The sequence below is a fragment of the Martes martes genome (assembly GCF_963455335.1).
Source record: "Martes martes genome assembly, chromosome: 8".
NCBI classification, from domain to species: Eukaryota; Metazoa; Chordata; class Mammalia; order Carnivora; family Mustelidae; genus Martes; species Martes martes.
Window position 1 is genome coordinate 103,025,520 of NC_137895.1, and position 15,141 is coordinate 103,040,660.

The following is a 15,141-nucleotide window of genomic DNA, read 5'->3' on the forward strand; positions in this document are numbered from 1 at the left end:
TGATTTTTAAGAAAGAAATCTAGAGTCGGAAGTTTTCAGGGTTAGTCCAGTTTCTGTAGCTCAACAACATCAGGTTCTTGTTCAACCTTTCTGTGGTTTTCTTGGCTTTTCCTTCATGGTCACAAGATGGTTGCCACAGCCCACATTACATGTTTACACAGTTGTATGTGAAAGCAGAGAGTAAGGAATATCTATTGGGTAGCCAGCTAGCCCTGCTCGCCACAGAAACTGGTATGACGCTCTGAACTGAGTAATATGAATAGTGTACTTGTAACTTCCCTAGAACCGCAGGCTCTTAGGGACGACTAAGTCCAGTTCCCATGTAGTACTTGGATCCATTCTGTTGGATCTAGGGAACATTGTCAAACACCAGAATTTCCCCTCACTGTGGTAAAATAGCTTGGCTGCCATAAATATGACAGAGGCTTCTGGTCAAAGTGAAGAATTGTAAGAAATGTCAAAAGTTGAGGCCAAGTTATTTGGGGGACGATCCCTGAGCCCCTCACTGGTAGCAGGAACTTTGGAAGCGCTAATGGAGTCTTTTATTAGGGACTGCCTCGGCATGCTCTGATCACCATGTCGATGGGTATCTTTCTTGCCCTTAAAATGAATTTCAGAAGAGGCACATTCCCCTAAACAACTTTTGCTTGTAACAATAAAACCCAAAATTGAACAACTAAGACCCAGGGATAAAAGTCACCAGGAGAGGGGTGCCTGGGTGGCTCAGTGGTTAAGCGTCTGCCTTTAGCTCAGGTCATAATCCCAGGGTCCTGAGATCAAGCCCCTCATTGGGCTCCCTGTTTGCTGGGAAGCCTGCTTCTCCCTCTCTCACTCCCCCTGCTTATGTTCCCTCTCTCATTGTGTCCCTCTCTCTCTGCCAAATAAATAAATAAAATCCTAAAAAAAAAAGAGACTCATGTAATATGTAATCTTTTCTTATCTGGTTTCTTTCATGTAGCATAATATTTTTGAGGTTCTTCTATCTTATACCATGTATCAGTACTCTGTAACAGTTTACGCAAAAAGTATTCCATCTTGAGAGCATATGCATTTTGTTTATGCATTCACCAGTCTGATGGACATTTGCTTGTTTCCATTTGGGGACAACTATGAATGATACTGTTATGAACATCCACGTATAAATCTTTGTATATACCTATATTTTCATTTTTCTTTAATTTTTTGAGCATTTTTGCTCAAAACTATTTTTGGAGGCAGCATCATTTTACATTCCCACCAATAGTGTATGAGGGATACGGTTTTTCCATAATCTTACAAACCCTGGTTTTTGTCTCTTTTTTATTGCAGAGTCATCCTGGTGGGTAAACGGATATTTCTGTGTAGTTTTAATTTGCATTTCCCTCAGGCTAATGATTTTGAGTATCTTTTCATTTGTTTATTGTGTATTCATGTATCTTCTTTGGTAATATGTCTATTAAAATATTTTGACCATTTTTTAGTTGGGTTACTTGCCTTCTTATAATTGAGTTGTAAGAGATCTTTATATATTCTGGATATAAGTTTTTTTTATCAGATACATGATTTGCAAATATTTTTCCCAGTCTGTTGCTTCTTTGACTTTCTAAAATGACCATAAAATAAAACACACTTTCAATTTTGATGAAGTCCAATTTATCCATTCTAAGATTTTTTGTTCATTTTATCTACTTTTTTGAAATGGATCAGTTATTTAATTCACAAACTCCATTTGTGAAAGAAAACAGAGCGGAGATAGCCCAGAAGCTAAGAAAGAGCTTCGATTTTTGGCAGAATTTATGAGTCCACACTTTCTGATCAACCTTGAGCTGCTCTGTAGTCCCACATTTCTCTTTCTCCATGTGGAAGATTTCACTTTTACACAGCTTCTTCTTCTTGAAGTAAGCTTCAGTAAGGTGTTTTGGGATTTTCACACAGTTGATATCAGCTTTGGTAAAGGTGGCAATGACAGATTTCTGGTGTGTTCTACACAGAAGAACTAAATTGAGGGCCAGAGGGCCAGTCACAAGTAGCAAGTCACTGCTCAGTTGCTTCAGGAAAACCATCTTGCCTCTGTGGTGCCCACAGAGTGAGGCACAATGTGAGGACAATGATAATGGTGCCAGGAGTGATCCTAGCTCGAAATTTTCTCGCATGCTAACTGAAAGGGTTTTTTTGTTGGTGGTGTTGTTGGGGGTTTTTTGTTGTTTTGTTTTGTTTTGAAGATTTTATTTATTTATTTGAAAGACAGAGCACAGAGGGAGAGGGAGAAACAGACTCCTTGCTGAGGAAAGAGCCTGAGAGGGGACTCGATCTCAGGACCCTGAAATCATAACCTGAACAAAAGGCAAGATGTTTAACCAACTGAGTCACCCAAGCAACCTGACTGAAAGGGGTTTTTTTTTGTTTGTTTGTTTTTTGTTTTGCCATGGCTCAACAACTTTTGAGGCACATTTTCAGTAGGATCATACCTAGGCATTTTGTGCAGTTTAACAACTTGGGGACCACCAATCTTGTCACCACCAGCTGGTTTTGTGACAGTAGCAACAGCCTTCTTCTTTTTCTTATCACCCATGGATTTAGTTGCTGAATACTTCCTCTTGTACGTGGCCTTTCTGGAATACATAGCTGACCAGGAATACCGGCCAATTCCTTTGACCAGGACAGGGCTTTGGCTACAATGGGATTTCCCCCTCTTTGGCCTGGAGGTTACAGTTCTTAACCTTGCCACCAGCATCAGGCTTCCTCTTCTTTTTCTTCTTCTTCTTCTTCTTCTTCTTCTTCTTCTTCTTCTTCTTCTTCTTCTTCTTCTTCTTCTTCTTCTTCTTTTTTAAAGATTTATTTATTTATTTGAGAGAGAGGGAGGGTATAGGGAGAGGGAGCTTGAGAATCCTTAAGCAGACACGCTATTAATTGCAGAAACCACTGCAGGGTTCCATCCCACAACCCCAAAATCAGGACCTGAGCCAAAATCAAGAGTTGGTCATTTAACTGACTGAGCCACCCAGGTGCCCCCAGCATCACACTTTTTGGCTTCAAGTTTCTTCTCTTTAATACACAGCTTCTCGGATTTTTCACCCACCATCTTTCAAGATAAGAAAGAGCCAATTTATCATTTTTTAAAAAGATTTTATTTATCTATTTGACAGAGGGAGACACAGCGAGAGAGGAAACACATGTAGGGGGAGTGAGAGAGGGAGAAGCAGGCTTCCTACCAAACAGGGAGTCCAATGAGGGTTTCAATCCCAGGACCCTGGGATCATGACCTGAGCCAAAGGCAGACATGTAGCAACTGAGTCACCCAGGCACCCCAATTTATCATTTTAAGTTAATTTTTATGTGTAGTGTGAGGTAAAGACTTAAATTCATGTTCCTAAAAATGGACATCCAGTTCTCTTCAGAACCATTTGTTGAAAATTTAGCTCTTTGCCCCATCGAATACCTTGGCAGTTTAGTCTAAAGTCAACTTACCATAAATGTGCAAGTTTATTTCTGGACTCTCAATTCTGTTCTATTGATCTGTACTTCTATCTTTATGCAAAAGTTCTGTTGAAAACTTACTAGAAAGTTAGTTTTAATAATCAAGATGATAAGTTTTAAAATCAAGAAGCCCTCCATTTTGTTCTTTCTCAAAAAAAATGGCTATTTGGGTTTCTTTTTTCATTTTCATATAAATTTTAGAATTTTATTGCCCAATCTACAAAAAAAAGCTGAAATTTTTATTGATATTACATTGAGTTTGTCTATAAATTTGGGAAGAATTGCCCTTTTAATAATATTGAGTATTGCAATCCATGAACATGGACTGTCTAACCATTTATTTAGACCTTCTTAATTTCTTTTAGAAATTTTTAAAAGCTTTTTATTTTTTTATTTTTTAAAGATTTTATTTATCTATTTATTTGTCAGAGAGAGAGAGAGCGAGAGCGAGCACAGGCAGACAGAGTGGCAGGCAGAGACAGAGAGAGAGAAGCAGGCTCCCTGCCGAGCAAGGAGCCCGATGTGGGACTCCATCCCAGGATACTGGGATCATGACCTGAGCCGAAGGCAGCTGCTCCAACCAACTGAGCCACCCAGGCATCCCTCTTTTAGCAATTTTTTATTGAAATTCAATTAGTCCAAATATATACATCATTAGTTTTCTAATCTTCAGTGTACAGGTCTTGAACATCTTTAGGTAGATTTATTCCTCAGTATTATATTCTTTTTGGTGTTATTATAAATGAAATTATTTTCTTAATTTCATTTTCAAGTTGTTTATTGTTAGCACATAAAAATAAAATTGATTTTAGTATATTGGTGTTATAACCAATGACCTTACTAAACTCATTCATTAGTTTTCATAGTTTTTTTTGTTTGTTTGCTTTTAACTTGGAACTTTCTATCTATAATATAATATCATCTGCAAATAAAGACCATTTTACCTCTTCCTTTCCAATCTGGTTGCCTTATGCCTTTTCTTGCTTAATTGCACTGGTTAGAAAATCCATACAGTTTTGAATAGAAGTGAGAAAAGAAACAAGTTTGCCTTGTTCCTTAATTTAGGGAGAAAGCTTTCAGCCTTTACTATTAAATATAAGGTTAGCATAGATTTTTCATAGATGTCCTTCATCAAGTTGAAGAAGTTCCACTTTAGCCTTGACTTTCTGAGTTTTTATCAGAAAATTGTATTTATTTTAACAAACTTTTTTCTGCTTATGTTGAAATAATTATAATCTTTTTTTAGTTTATTAAATGGTGAATTACACTGATTTTTGAGTGATAAACCAAGGTTGCATTCTTGGGATAAATTCCACACTGTCTTAAAGAGTTACAATTTTTCTGTATTTTTATTTTTTTATTATTCTTGTTTAATTTTATTTCCTTTTTTTGGTGTTCCAAGATTCATTGTTTATGCACCACACCCAGTGCTCCATGCAATACGTGTCTTCCTTAATACCCACCACCAGGCTCACCCAACCCTCTACTCCCCTCCCCTCCAAAACCCTCAGTTTGTTTCTCAGAGTCCACAGTCTCTCATGCTTCATCTCTGCCTCTGATTTCCCCCAATTCACTTTTCCTTTCCTTCTCCTAATGTCCTCCATGTTATTCCTTATGCTCCACAAGTAAGTGAAACCAGATGATAATTGAATCTCTCTGCTGGAATTATTTCACTCAGCATAATCAATTTTTCTATATTTTTATAATTGATTTGCTAAAATTTCCTTAAGAATGTTTGCATCTATATTCATAAAGATATTGATCTAAAGTGCTTTTATTTCCGTTGTAATGTCTTTATCTGGTTTTGGTAAGTGGTAATGTGTGCTTCATAGAATGAGCATCTTTTTCATCAATTTTCTGCAAGAGTTTGTGGAGAATGGATATTATATCTTCTTTAAATATTTAACAGAATTTACCAGTGGAGCCCTCTGGGTCTGAAGTTTTCTTCTTGGGAAAGTTTTTAACTTTTAGGTTATTTATTTAGGGCCATTCAGGTTATTTATTTATTTGAGAGAGAGGGAGGGGGAAATTATTTATTTCTACTTGCATGAACTTTAGTAACCTGGATCTTTCAAAGAACAGATCCATTTTGGTGAAGTTACCGAATTTATTGTCATAAAGTTGTTCATAATACTCCTTTATTATTCTTTCAATACCTGTAGAATCTGAAGGGATTTCACTTCTCTCATTCCTGATATTGATAATTTCCATCTTCTCTATTTTTTTTTTCAGTCTGGCTAGAAATCACTAATTTAACTGATCTTTAAAAATTCAGCTTTTAGGGGTGCCTGGATGACTCAGTCAACTGAACATGACTCTTGATTTTGGTTCAGGTCATGATCTGAGGGTTGTGTGATCTAGCCCTGCATCAGGATCCATGCTCAGTGGGGAGTCTGCTTATCCCTCTCCCTCTCTCTCTGTCTCTACCCCACTCATGTACTCCCTGTCTCTCAGATAAATAAATAAATAAACAAACAAATAAATCTTTTAAAAAATTTCATCTCTTAGGTGCATTAATTTTCCTTTTTTCCCATTTTTTAAATTTTATTGATGTCTCTAATCTTTATTATTTCCTTTATTCTTACTTTGTATTTAATTACTCTTCTAGTGTCTTAAAGTCAAAGCTGAGGTCATTGATTTGAGGTCTTTCTTTTTTTTCTAATATGGGATTTTGTGCTATAAATTTTCCTCTGAATACTACTTTAGTAGCAGTCCACAAAGTTTTTTAAGTTGTCTTTTTATTTTCATTTAGTTCAAAATACTTTTTAATTTCCCTTTAGATTTCTTCTGTCACCTGTGGATTATTTAGAAGTGGGTTATTTAGTTTTCAAATATTTGGAGATCTTCCAGATGTTTCCTGATCTTCCAGATGTTTTCTGTTATTGATTTCTTAATTCTATTGTTGTCCAAAAATATACTTTATATGACTTGAATCCAAACAATATTGGGTTTTGGCTCATAATATAATCTGTCTTGGTAAATGTACCATTTTTTTAGTCATTGGTTTGGGTTTATAGAGTACATTTTTGACATAACACACTCCACCTCAAAGTGTTGTTATACTACTTCATGTATGGCATTGGAATCTAATAGAATTTCTTTCCTCCTAGAGTTTCTGCTATTGTCATACATTTTATTTCTACTCATATTATAAACTCTCTGCTATATTGCTATTATTTTAATCTATCAGTTATCTTTAAAGAGATTTAAATAAGTTTTTAAATTTTGTATATTCATCAACATATTTACCATTTTTTAAAAGATTTTATTTATTTATTTGAGATAGAGAGAGCAAGCGTGAGAGCACGAGTGAGGGGAGGGGCAAAGGGAGAGGGAGAAGCAGGCTTCCCACTGAGGAAGGAGTCTGATGCAGGGCTGGATCCCAGCACAATGGGCCCATGACCCGAGCTGAAGGCAGAAGCCTCTCACTGAGCTACCCAGGTGCCGCAACATATTTACCATTTCTGATGCTTTTCCTTCCTTTAGGTAGATCCATACCTCCATCTGGTATCATTTTTACTCTCCCAAAAGGACTTCCTTTAACATTTCTTGCAGCATGAGTCTGCAATAAATTTGTTTAGCGTTTGCTGGCTGAAAATGACATTTTAAAAAAAGATATTTTGAAGTGCCTGGGTGGCTCAGTAGGTTAAGCATCCAACTTTGTTTTTGTTGTTGTTGAGATTTTATATATTTATTTGAGAGACAGAGAGTGAGAGAAAGAGAGAGAGAGAATGAGGGCAGGGAGTGTCAAAGGGAGAAGCAGACTCCCCGCTGAGTAGGGAACCTGATGCAAGGCCCAATACTGGGATTCCAGGATCATGACCTGAGCCCAACACAGACACTTAACCAATGGAGCCACCCAGACACCCCAACCATCCAACTCTTGATTTCAGCTCAGGTCATGATCTCAGGGTGGTGAGATCAAGCCCCACATCATGGTTCCTGCTTAGCACAGACTCTGCTTAAGATTCTCTCTCTCTCTTCCTCTGCCCCTTCCCTGCTTGTGTGCCTGCATGAACTAAGTAAATAAATAAAATATTTTTAAAAATTTTAACAAAAAATAAATAAGATACTTTGCTGAATATAGGATTCTACATTGATAGTTTTCATCCAGTATTTTAAAGATGTTTGTTCACCACCTTCTCATTTGCAATATTTCCTACAAAAAAAAACAAAAAAACAAAACAAAAAAAAAAACTCTGCTGTTATCCCTACCTTTATTTCTCTGTACATAATAAGTGGTTTTCCTTTGGCTGCTTTAAAATTTTTTTGTTTGCCACTGTTTTTTATAAATTCGTTATGATTGTCTTAGAGTCTTCTTGATATTTCTTGGGCGTGTGGTTTATTGAGCTTCTTGAATCTGTGACTTTATAATTCTCCTCAAAGTGGGAAATTTTTCAGCCATCATTTCCACAAATTTTTTTTGTCCCCTCCCCAACATCAGAGACTCCAATTACACATATACTCGGTTGCTGGAATGAGGCTCTGTTCCCTTTTTGAATTACTTTTCTCTCTGCAATGAGTTTGGATAGTTTCTATTGTTAAGTCTTTGATTTTACTGTTTTTTTCCACGGTGTCTAATCTGTCATTCATCCCACACCATCTGTTTTCCACCTCAGGCACTATGGTTTTCATCCCTAGAAGTTCCACTTGGATCACTTTTATATCATCTGTGTCTCTGCTTACCATGTTTGATCTTTCCTCTAGCTTCTTGAGCATATAAAATATAAGTATAGTAACTATGTTAATGTTCTTGTCTAATAATGCTAACATTTGGGTCAGTCATGGGTTGTTTTCTACTTTTTACGTTTTTCTCCTTATTATGACTCATATCATCCTGCTTCTCTTTGTGACTGGTCATGTTTTATTGCATGTCAGACATTTGAAGTTCACCTTCAAACGTTGGGGTTTGCATGTTCTTTTATTTCTATGAATATTCTTAGGCTTTTTCCTGGAGTGAATTTAAGTTACTTGAAAATAGACTGATCCTTTTGAGTTTTTCTCTTAGTATTTGTTAGGTAGGACCAGAGCAGCATTCAATCTGAGGATAATTATTCCCCATTACTAAGGGAAGACACTTGTAAGTACTCAACCAAATGTTCTCATGAATTACTGTATTTTTCCATCTGTCTGGTGGGAGCAAGCACTGTCTCCAGCCCTACAGAAGCTCCAGGTACTATTCTCTCTAATCCTTTTGTGTAGCTCTCCCCCCATCTTCAGGTAGCTTACACATGTGGTAATCTGTACCCTGCTGACCACTCCAGAGGGTTGTGCCTCTGCATATCTCTGAGTTCTCTCTCATGCAGCTGGCTCTTGTCTGGTACTCTGCCCTGTAAACTCTGCCTGCATCTCCCACAGTCAACTTCATTTCCTCAATTCAAGGCGTTTACCAGACTCCACCTACATGTCTTCTCTCTGAGCCCTGCTTGAGAATTCTCTTAAGACAGTAAACGGAAAATTGTCTCATTCACCTTGTTAATTTCTCATTTTTCAGGGAACCTTGCCCTTTGTGTCCTGATACATAATGTTCGAAAAACTGTCGTTTGATACATCTTTTCTAGTTTTTTAGTTGTTTTGAACAGGTGGGTAAATCCAGTTCCTGTTGTTGCATCTTAGCCAGAAGAAGTCTTGAAAATGTTGCAGAGAGAGGGTCCAGACCCTTAGTCCAGGGCTTAATTATCACTGTTATCAAGGTACGCCTCTTCTGGGGTCTCTGCTGAATGCTCTCTACTGAGCAAATCTAATTCTCCCCACTCTGGATTGTCTGAACACAAATAGCCCCGTGAGCTCTGGAAATTGCCCACCATCCAGTGTTCTAATAGTGCTTATCCTGTTCCCATAGAGTTCACCCTGTATTTATATGGCTGGATATTGAGCAACAGACTTAAGGGCAAACACATCCAGATTTCTGGAGCTCTTTCTCTACATACTCCTTCTTCTTGGTGTTCTACCCTGCAAGTTCTTGCTGCCTCAGTCTCCTTCAAACACTGGTCTCTGCGTCCTCATCTCACTGTGACCTCTAGGCTCTGCTTGGGTTCTGCTCTCCTGCTCTGTGGTCTAGGAAGTGTCTCCAGGAGGAAGGAAAAGGTGACGCTAGAATCCATCTCATTTGCTTCCTTTATTCCAGAGATCACAGTCCCGTACTGCCCATTAACCAAGGTCTAGGGACAATCGTCCCATCTGTCGCTGTTCTTGCTGTCTGCAGTGGGGGCAACAAATCCAGTGCTGGCTTCCCCATCGTGGTGGAAGCAAAAGGCCAATGGACATTTTTCTTTCATGACAAAATGAAAATCAGAATTTTGAAAACGTTTTTTTCTTTTAATGGATATGCCCCACCCCCACCAAAATTCTGATCACCCCTCCGCAAAGGGCCGGGCCCTTGCTGAGAATCCCCTGCCTAGTGAAATCCATAGATTCAAAGCCTTTAATTCAACAACATCGGTTCAGACATTCTATCGACTTTATTGTGTGGCGGGCACTGTGCTGGGTTCTGAATATACAGAGATCAGTAAGACACCGTTGTTTGCCTCAAGGATCCCACTCTCAGAGTGATGACCTTGTCAAATTATTATAGTAAAACCTGCTAAGGGCAGTGATCGAGATATGTGCAAAGCACTAATGAGGTGAAGATGAGCAGGCAGTGAAGATGGGGCCGCCGAGTCCAGCCTAGAGACAGGAGGAAGGTTATCGGGGATTGCTTCCAGAGGTGGCACTTAAACTGAGTCCTCAAAGATGGGAAGCAATTTGCCAGGCAAAGGGAGGACAGTTAGAGCAAAGACGTGGGGGCAGAAGCAGCACAAAGTGTGCCTGAGAACAACAAGCCACGCAGGATGCAAAAATCCCCGGAGCTGGAGAGGCCAGCAGAGGACAGGACAGGACACCATGGGCCGGTCGTGCCACACTGGGGAGCCTGCCACTAAGGGCTGAGTCTCTTACATAACCCTGCGTGGTGGCTGGCAGGGTGCATGCCCTCCTCAGCACGCAGTAGGTATTATTAGATGATGATCATGAAAGGCAAATCTGAGAAACCGCAAAAGTCTGAGCAGAGCCAAAATCCCTTACGTTCTGAGGCTCCAGAAAGTTATCTGACTCCTCTGCCCCTTTGCAAATTCAGCTGAGATGTGCTGCCATGGTGGTCAGCCAACACTGAGGTGCTGCCTCCTTGGCAGTTGGCTAGCCCTCTAGGCTTGTACATAGGGTGGAGGACAGTAGGGGGAGAGAGCAGGGGAGCCAGAGAGAGAAGAATGACAGAGCCAGGAGGCAGGAAGACATAAAATGACAGCAAGATGGGAGCTCAGATTGAAGGATAGATCCAGAAGATGATTTCTGGGGGGGAGGGGAGGACATGGACTCCTCCCAGCAGACTGTGCAAATCCTCGAACAGTCAGGTCCCAAAGCAGAGGGTCCAGCCACCTTCCCTCCCCAAGGAGGGGCTGCAGGGAGTGGAGCACGGTCTTCCATGTGAACTCAGGTCAGGATTCAGACACATGTGGACAACCAGTGGGCTGGCCCCAACCGAAGTCTAGTTACTGGAGGGGTGAGGAGCCTCCATCCTGAAGGAAAAGGGAACTGAAGCGGATGAGCTTGTCCCATGAACAAGGACTGAACGTGCTACAGGTAGGGAATCTGAAAATAAAATCCAAATGAATACATCACCAGAGGACAAGTAGTACCGGTCAGACATTCCTTTAATAAGTATAACTATGAGGAAGAGGACTAAGATACACTTTCCTTCTTCGAAACAGAGCACAAAGCAGCTTTCAAACCTTGAGGGCTTCAGGTCATGAGCTATGGTGAGAAATGCCATGTGCATGGCTGCCAGGGGGAGGTGGCAGGCTGAGGGGCAGCATGGTCCACCCAGATGCCCTGCAGGGACCCCACACAGGAGCAGTCACATAGTCACAAACATGTTTGAAACGTGCTCTGGGAACTCCACAAATAACCTGGGAACGAGTTATAGTAGGGTAAAGTCCCTCCATGTGAGCTTGCAGAGGAAAAAACTCGGGAAATTTGGATCATAATGGAGTCCTACTTACATGGGTGAGACCCGGAAAAATTGAGGTCCACTGGGAAAGAACAAAGTATGGGTTCCTCCACCGACTAGCTAGCATGACAGCATCTGACTTCTCTGGAAGAAGCTGAAGACCTTTGTTCTGGTCCAACTTTCTCTCTTGAATCCTCCCACTTGTAACAAGTTTTATGAACCCTAAGTACCTCTTTTGCTCAGCTCGAAGGCAGGGTTCTTCTTAATCCCTCCCCCTCTGCACATGCCCATGTCATATCTGCCAAGCAAACCCGACCCTAAAACACCAGGGGTAGGCACACAGGTGCCTGTCTGAGCCAGAGGGAAGGGGAGGCAAAGGGAGGCGGCCAGGCCCCTGTGCCAAAGGAGCTCAAAGAAAGCCTGAGACAGAAGAGATAAAGACACTAAACACAAATAGTTATTCTATTTTCTACCTTACAATTTTTTGTATTTTCCAAATCATCTGTAGAAAGAGGCAAATATTACTTTTTTCGAAGCCAAATGAGAAAAATACGAATGAACACGACTTTTCACAGTCAACATGAGCTAGATATGCTGTCCCTTAGGGTCACTCCGCGGAGCTCGAGCTTTATTATGTAATACACAAGAGTCCTAGAAAGCCACCTGCTCGGCGTTACAGAAGTGGTTCCATTGTGTAGGTGATGTGCCAAATTTGACTGAGCTGCACTGGGTGGTACCCCACTCAGGGACAAAGACCCTGTCATGGAAGACGACAGACATTAACATTGTTTCCCACTCACCTCCAGTAACTCTTGGCTCATCCAAAGAGAGTGATTGACAACCCCAAAGGCTGCTGGGCAACTATTCGAAACAGGGGTCCACAGAGAGGCCTCCCCCACCTGTTACTCTTTTCTCTATCACTTCACATCCATAGGGGTCCCTAAGCCCCAAGAGAAGGGTCAAGTGCAAATCTGGTAAACCAAGAAGCCCGAGCAGTTGTCAACTTAATTAGCCTTCAGGAGAAATATATGGATATATGAGCACAGTGGAGTTGCTATAGAGAAAAGCCCAGGAGGCACATTTAGAACAGGGCCTCATCACATCACCCGATAAAAATAAGACTCGGGCTTTTTAATAGAATGAATTACTTAAGTTTTATATTTAACAGGGACGATACCAAAGCTATTACTGGTTTTCAGAATATTTTAGGAATCTAGACGGCCTGCTTTGGCATATGTTAACAGCCATCACAACATATGCTCTGGTGGCCAGGATTTAAGAACTGGAAACCCATGTGTCTCTCTCCCACCCCCTGAGATGAGAGAGGGCCCTTCTCCCTTTGGGCTTGTCCTCCCTCAATTGGGTGAGAGATTTGCAAAGTGTTTGAGATAAAGGACCAGAGGAGAGCTCTATTGTGCTTTGCTCAGGGCCGTTCGCATATATCATTGCTAATCTCTATCGCGGGCTTATGAAGTGAAGATCTCGTTTTGCAGATGAAAATAATGAGGCTCAGAGAGGTTCAAAATTTTTGCAAGGTCACAGAGCTCACGAATAGTGGAATCGAGACTCAGATTCAGATGTCCTCCATTCAAAAGCCCATTGCCTTAAAAGACACCACCCACAATCTCTGCACACAAAAGAATCTGGGAGGGAGGGAGTCTAAAGAGATTTACCACTTTTACTGAAGTCTGCTGTGGACCTTGTTAGAGTTCAATCTCTCCTCTGAGGCAGTCCCAAAGTGGATGGGTGCCAAGAATCCCACAGGGATGATGATGAGCGCCTCTCCAAGTATCCAAGGCAAGTGTTCATTTCAGACTGACTTTTTACCATCCAGCATGCTTCTGGGATGCCTCTTCCCTACGTCAGCACAGCAAGCATAATTAAGACAATATTCCAAATTGATCATCAGTAGGAAGATGTCTCCACTGCTCTTGCATATGTGAAAACTTAAATATATGAAATCAAGTGAAGGTCATGTTTTTGTCTTTTGATTATTCATGATTCTCCTACTTTGCAGAGATTCTTTTGTATGATTTTCCATCAAAAGCCTACACAGTAGACTCAATCTGTGCCCACAGGTGCCAGTCATTCATAGTTTTTGGGAAACCAGGGTGTTGGTGACAGAGGCTGGACACAAGGTAGTGGAGGTGCCAGGGAGGGACAAGACGGTCGGGAAGCTGGGGGGGCCTGGTGGGGAGGGGATCCTAAGCAGAAGTACATGTACCCCTCCCCATTAATTTTACCAGCGGAGGATAATGGCAGAAGATACCAGGGCTTCAGGGGGTCTGAGAGAACATATCAAGGGCAAGACTGAAATGCATGGCCTGACAGAAATTCTAAGCAAAGCCTCAATCCAAATGAACAGGGCAGAAAGGCAGAAGGCAGGTAGAAGTACAGACCAAAGGCTTGACCCAGACCAGAGCAAGAGGCTTGGAAGCAGAGGGGAGGGAATGGTGTCTCAGAAGAAACCCTAAGCAGTGGGATTTGTTCTAGGAGCTTTCCCCAAGCTGCCCATAACCTCCAGTCTGTGTGTGGAAGTGAATCATTTGTGCTGTTGAAATAATCCTATGATGTACTCCTAGCGTTGAGTGAGCTCAGTAGACTCTGTGGGCCAGTCTGGTCATCTAACTTCTACTATAGGCAATCCTGTGAGGGGTTAAAAGCACAGGCTTTGGATTTGGGCCACTTGTTAGCTATGGTAACTCAGGCCAGTCACTTAGGTTTTCTACACCTTAGCTTCTTATAAAATGGAAATGCTATAAGTCAGAGGCCAAGGATGAGCCCAAGTAAGAAAATGGCCAGTGGACTCTGTCAAGGGCCAGCACAACTTCCACCTCATTGGTTGGGTGAAGGCCATGGCCAGAAGAAGTCTGACCCTAGCCCTCTCTTCCTCGACAATCCTAAAGCTCCTTTGACCACCTCCCCACTCCCCACCACCAAATCTCTGTTCTCTCCTGTTAAAAGGGCTCAGTCTTTCGGTGTCCCCCAAAACTTACCTTGGCATGAGTTACCATGAGCTCTTTCCATGAAAAGGTCTCTAGTGTAGCTCAAAGGCCACGGTCATCACCTGCCACCAAGCTTCCCCTATCACCGTCTTTCCCCTTTGCCCTCTAAATAAGGAAGTCAGTGGCACTGCCAGGCCAAGAACTTTTGCCCAGTTTGGGTTCTGGGTGGCCTCTTGCCTCCCTCTCCCCTGGGCCCCCAGCCAAATCCTCCCTCCCTCAGAGATGCTCCCTGCTCACTTCATTCCTGCCTCATAGCTGGAATGACAGTGGCTCCCAGAATCCCTGGGGTGTGGGGAGGGTGATGGGGGTCTGGGGAGCCAGCCAGGCCCAGGAGCAGGTTAATGTTACAGCCCTGGATAAGCGAGCTGGGCCAGTTGACGTCAGGGTGATGATGGGTGGAGGGGAGGGCCAGTCTGTTGAACTATAAAGATAGGTCAAATCAAATATAATCAACTCGGGACGGAGCAAGCGGGCGAGCTAGACGCCGTCCCCAAGCCATGGTCCCTACCAGCCTCGGCTCAGCCTGGGTCCCTCTGCTCCCGACCCGAGTGCCCAAAGCAGGCTTTGGTTTCATGTCAGCAGCCCTCATCTGCCTTCCAAAAATAAGCCCCTGCCGCCATGCTGAGGGGAGAAAAACAAGAAGGGCGGTATTTTTAGGGCCATTAATTCTGACCACGTGCCTGAGAGGCAAGGTGG

General features: G+C 41.8%; 1 pseudogene across 1 annotated transcript; it reads right to left on the reverse strand.

Annotated features, from left to right (window-relative positions):
* Positions 1-1,682: 1,682 nt before the first annotated feature.
* LOC308347156 (large ribosomal subunit protein eL6-like) lies at positions 1,683-2,713 on the reverse strand (annotated as a pseudogene). Its single transcript has 2 exons — positions 2,359-2,713; positions 1,683-2,133 (listed from the first exon to the last, which is right to left on the reverse strand). The product of its transcript is annotated as a large ribosomal subunit protein eL6-like (transcript).
* Between the last annotated feature and the right edge of the window lie 12,428 nt (positions 2,714-15,141).